This window comes from Magnolia sinica, chromosome 5 (assembly GCF_029962835.1).
Source record: "Magnolia sinica isolate HGM2019 chromosome 5, MsV1, whole genome shotgun sequence".
NCBI classification, from domain to species: Eukaryota; Viridiplantae; Streptophyta; class Magnoliopsida; order Magnoliales; family Magnoliaceae; genus Magnolia; species Magnolia sinica.
In genome coordinates, this window is record NC_080577.1 from 103,216,082 (window position 1) to 103,221,258 (window position 5,177).

The window sequence follows — 5,177 nt, forward strand, 5'->3', positions numbered from 1 at the left end:
GCCTAGGATTTGCTCCAAATTTAGGCTTGAATTGGTGTTGAGACTTAAATATTGTATTATTTTCCTCATTTATATCTTGATTTTATGAACATGAATCAGCTTAATGTTCTATTTTACTCATGTATGTGTTACAAGGTGAATTTAAGAGCTTGGAATGAAAAAGGGTGCTAAAAAGCATGAATTTGATGCTTAAGAATCACCAAGGCAAGGGATGGATCTTAGGAGAACAAGATTGAAGAATTCACATGCCAAAGATCCAAGAAAACTAAGTGAAGAATGAAGAAAATCGAAGATTTGAAGTGAAGAATCCTGAAATCGTCCAAAAAAGTGTATTCTGAAGCTCTAAAGTTTATTTTGAAAAACTGCGCAACAGGAAATCTATTTTAAACAAACTGTGCAGCGAGAAGTCTATTTTGGGCAACTGCGTATATTTGAGGTGGTTTCTAGAGTTTTCCAACTTTGTACGAAAATTGGAGTTCCCTACTTATAAATAGGGCTTCGTAGGGCATTCCTAAACATAATTCAAGACATGCCAAGGTAAAATTTAGGGTTTTTAAAAAGTTTTTGATTTTATTAGAGTTTTATAAGTTTTTTATTTTATAAATCTTTTCTATTTGCATTTATTTCTTTCTTCTTATTTTTTTTCTTTCTTATTTTAATTATGTTTTTCTAAGTTCCTTCTAGCTCAAGCTTAAAGGAAAGCACATGGGTTTAATAATTCTTTAAGCTATGATGATTGATTGTTTTAATGATGAGAAGAATGGTGTATGCATGTTATATATTATTTAGGTTTTATTTTTTATCCTCTTGTGAGATCCATATGTTTCCATCATATGAGATCCACATTGATGGATAGGCTTATCCTAGATCAATCAGATTTTCTAGATAAGAGATGTTCTCAACCTGTTATATTTCTTTAATTTTTATTATCTCATTGATATTAAATTCTTAAAATCACTGACACTTGAGAATGTATATCAATGGTGCAAATCCATGATTTTCTAATATTTTATATCACTTATTAAAATATTTAAACTATTTTATTTTCCGATTAGGCTAACCATAGTGCTCAGATCCTAGTTGTGTTATCCAAGTCATCATGATTTTGGAACTTTAACCTATGTGTGGAACTTTGAAGCTTGGGTGTTATTTTATTCAGTTGAATTACATCCATTCAAAAATCCTAAAATCAAATCATCAGTTTAGTTTTGATTACTTAGTTTTGTTTTGTGTTTGATTTTTTCCTTCTCACAATTCATCTCCCTGTGGGATCGACCCTGTATTCACAGAATACTACTTACGAACCTCTGCACTTGGAGGCAAGCAATCAAGTTTTTGGCGCCGTTGCCAGGGAGAGACTATACAGATCAGATCTGTGTAAGATAGCCAAGGTAAGTTTTTTTTCTAAGGTAAGTTCTCTTCTAAACCCTCCAAATTTTTTGTAGATTTTTTTTTCTCTTTAAAAGTAAATTCAGTTGGGTCTTTCAAGCACTAACTATGACATAAGATTACCCTGCTTGAGATTTTATCACCTAAGTGCTATGGTTGTCCTACAGTTGCTGTTTGATCACAAAGATCATCTGCTGAATCTATTTTTCAGATTAACATAGTTTAATTTCTACATTAGTTTTACTTGTGTTGATTTATTTATTATTTTTTTCATGGACTGAACCCTTATGGTTGGTCCTGTCGCTTGGGTTGTTGATTTATTTTTGCTTTGTGGACTGAACCCTCATGGTCGGCCCTGCCACCTGGGTTGTTGATTTATTTTTACTTGTGGACTGATCCCTCATGGTCGGCCCTGCTGCTTGGGTTGTTGATTTATTTTACTTTGTGGATTGAACCCTCATGGTCGGCCCTGCCACCTGGGTTGTTAGTTAAGTTTTTATTTTTATTTTAAATATCATATTTGCTATTTGAATTAGTGGTATTTGTTGTGTGGTGTGGATGGTTTATGTCCCGTTGGAGTAGGGATCAAAATAATCGATTCTCCTCCGAAGGTGGACTAGTTCCAGGTCTTGATCATTCACTTAGAAGAGGCACTCAACATCACTTGGATTCCATGGCAGACCTAGTTGATAATCCAAATCCAAATCTATCAGATCCAACTATAAATTAAAACAAAGAAAATCAACCTAATCCTCCTCTTGAGGATGAAAATGAAGTTCATAAGAATGTGTTAAACCAACCATGGACTTTATATAAACATTTACACCCTGAGAGATTAACTTTACCATCTTGCATAGTGTTCCCTGCTTACATAGGGAACATTGATTTTAAACCAGGTGTGATTCAATTAATTCATAAATTTCATGGCGTGGATTCTGAAAGCTCCTATTTGCACCTCAAGGACTTTGAGGAAATAATTGCAACATTACAAGTAAATAATGGCAATAGGGATGTACTTAAGCTTAGGTTATTCTTATTTTCTCTAAAGGATTAGGCTAAAGCATGACCCAACTCTCTAAGACCTAATATCATCACTTCATGGCAAGCCTTAAGTAGAGAGTTTTTGAAAAAGTTTTTTCCTGAGCACAAAATAAATGCACTAAAACAAGAAATCATGTCATTCTCTCAAAAGGGGAATGAACTATTTTTTCAAGCTTGAGAGCGCTTCAAAGACATTCTAATTACTTGTCCACATCATGGTTATGAACCATGGCATGTGATTGATGCTTTCTGAAAGGGGCTTACCATGGATACCCGTCAGTTCATAAAGATGATGTGTGGTGGAAACTTTTTTCACAAAGATCATAATGAGGCTTGGGATTTTCTAGATATGTTAGTAGAGAATATGCAGACATGGGATGTCTCTGCTAAATTAGACCAAACTAGACCCATTCCTAGAGAGAAAGCGGGGATGTATGTTCTAAGAGAGGAAGACGACCTTAATGCAAAATTCGGTGTATTGGCTAGAAAGGTCGAAGCCTTGGAAATTAGAAAGGTTGATATGGTTAAAGAAAACACTTTCTTAAGTAATTTTTGTAGCATTTATGGTGGTACTGACACAAAGGATTGTCCAATAATCTCAGTTGTACAAAATATCACGCATGAGCATGATCAAACAAATGCTATAAATAACTACCAAAGGTCAGTTATGCAACCAATAGGAAACACGTATAATCCAAATTAGTGTAACCATCCTAATCTTAGTTGGAGGAATGAACCACAAATTAATGCACCCAATGCACCTCAAATGTCTTCACAAAAAAACTTCTTTGGGGCACCTAACAATGCACCATATGTGCCCCCACCAAAGCGATCATCTGTGGAGGTTGCATTGACCACATTCATGAACTTTTAAGCTCAAATGAGTTAGTCTCTAATCCAATCAAATCAGGAATTAAAGATAGCTGTGGCTAGGATTGAGACTCAACTAAATGCTAGGGAAAAAGGCACATTTCCTTCTCAACCTGTACCAAACCTTAGAAACACACATTTAATTGGAGACTCAAATCCAAGTGAGCTACATCATGAATAAGCTAAGGCAATCATTACCTTGAGAAGTGGAAAAGAGGTCGATAACAAGATAATGCAACCGGTAGAAATACCGGAAGATGAGCCACTGTCTCAAGAAAATGATGAACCAGCTATGGTTCAAGAGCTGCAACAGCAAAAGGATAAAGAGACTAAGTCATATAAGCCTCCAATTCCATTCCCATCTAGACTTCGTAATCCAACTGTCTCCATGAAATATCAAGAGGTGTTGGATGTGCTCCAAAAGGTTACTGTTAATATTCCTCTGCCTGATGTCATTAGACAAATTTTATCATATGCTAAATATCTCAAGGACTTGTGCACTATAAAGAGAAAATTAAATGTGCATAAAAAGGTCTTCCTTACTGAGAAAGTGAGTGCTATCATTTAACAAAGGGTTGTACCCAAATACAAAGACTCGGGAAGTCCCACTATTCCTTGTATGATTGGAAAATTTCAAATTGAGCATGCTTTGCTATATTTGGGTGCAAGTGTCAACTTAGTACCTTATTCAGTTTACAAACAAATGGGGTTAGGCGAGCTTAAACCAACCACGATTACACTCCAACTCGCTGACCGCTCTATTAAGGTACCAAGGGAAATTTTAAAGGACGTGCTAGTCCAAGTGGAGAAATTCTACTTCCCCGTGGATTTTATTATATTAGACACTAAACCATGTGTAAATGCTAGCGCTCAAGTTCCCATCATTTCAGGCCGCCCATTCCTAGCAACTTCAAATGCAATTATAAATTGTAGGAATGGAATGATGAACTTGTCTTTTGGTAACATGACTCTAGAGCTAAGTATTTTTAATCTATGTAAGTAGCCCATTGATAATAATGAGATCCATGAGCTGAATTTCATGGACTGCTTGATAGAAGAAGAGGAATTGAAACCTAGTCTGATTGAGGAATTGATTCAAGTCATTGGGGTCTTGAAAAATTCTGATTTAGAAAAAGTGCTTGTTGAACTTTGTGATGATAATTTATAAGAGCACTATCACCTAGGACATTGGTATGTACCAATGGAGACCGCGCACTCAAATTCTATCTATCGAGGACTCGCGACCTCTGCCATCACCAACTAATGTTCCAAAGCTTGATTTAAAACCACTACCAAATGAGTTTAAGTATGTATACTTAGGTGAAAATAAAACTTATCCTATGGTGATCTCTTCATTTTTAAAGAAGGATCAAGAGATTAAATTGTTGAATGATCTAAGGGACCATAAAGGAGCCTTGGGCTGGACCATTTCTAACATCAAGGGTATAAGCCCTTTCATATGCATCCATCGGATCCACCTCGATGAGGATGCCAAACCAATTAGACAACCTCAAAGGGTCTCAATCCAAACATGATGAAAGTTGTAAAAAATGAGGTGATCAAATTATTGGATGTGGGAATCATCTACTCAATATCCGATAGTGTTTGGGTGAGTCCAACTCAAGTAGTCCCAAAGAAATCCGGAATAACTATTGTGTAGAATTCTAATAATGAACTCATACCAACACATGTCACCACTGGTTGGCATATTTGCTTTGACTATACAAAATTGAACTAGGTCACAAAGAAAGACCATTTCCCTCTACCATTCATTGATCAAGTTTTAGAGAGGGTAGTAGGTCACTCATTCTATATTTTTCTTGATGGATATTCTTGATATAACTAAATAGAGATAGCCCTGGAAGACCAAGAGAAAA

The 5,177-nt window shown here is 35.7% G+C and overlaps 1 non-coding gene across 1 annotated transcript; it reads right to left on the reverse strand.

The window, feature by feature from the left end:
- Positions 1-2,545: 2,545 nt before the first annotated feature.
- Positions 2,546-2,652, reverse strand: LOC131247640 (small nucleolar RNA R71). Its single transcript, XR_009171916.1, has one exon. It is a non-coding gene; the product is annotated as a small nucleolar RNA R71 (small nucleolar RNA).
- Between the last annotated feature and the right edge of the window lie 2,525 nt (positions 2,653-5,177).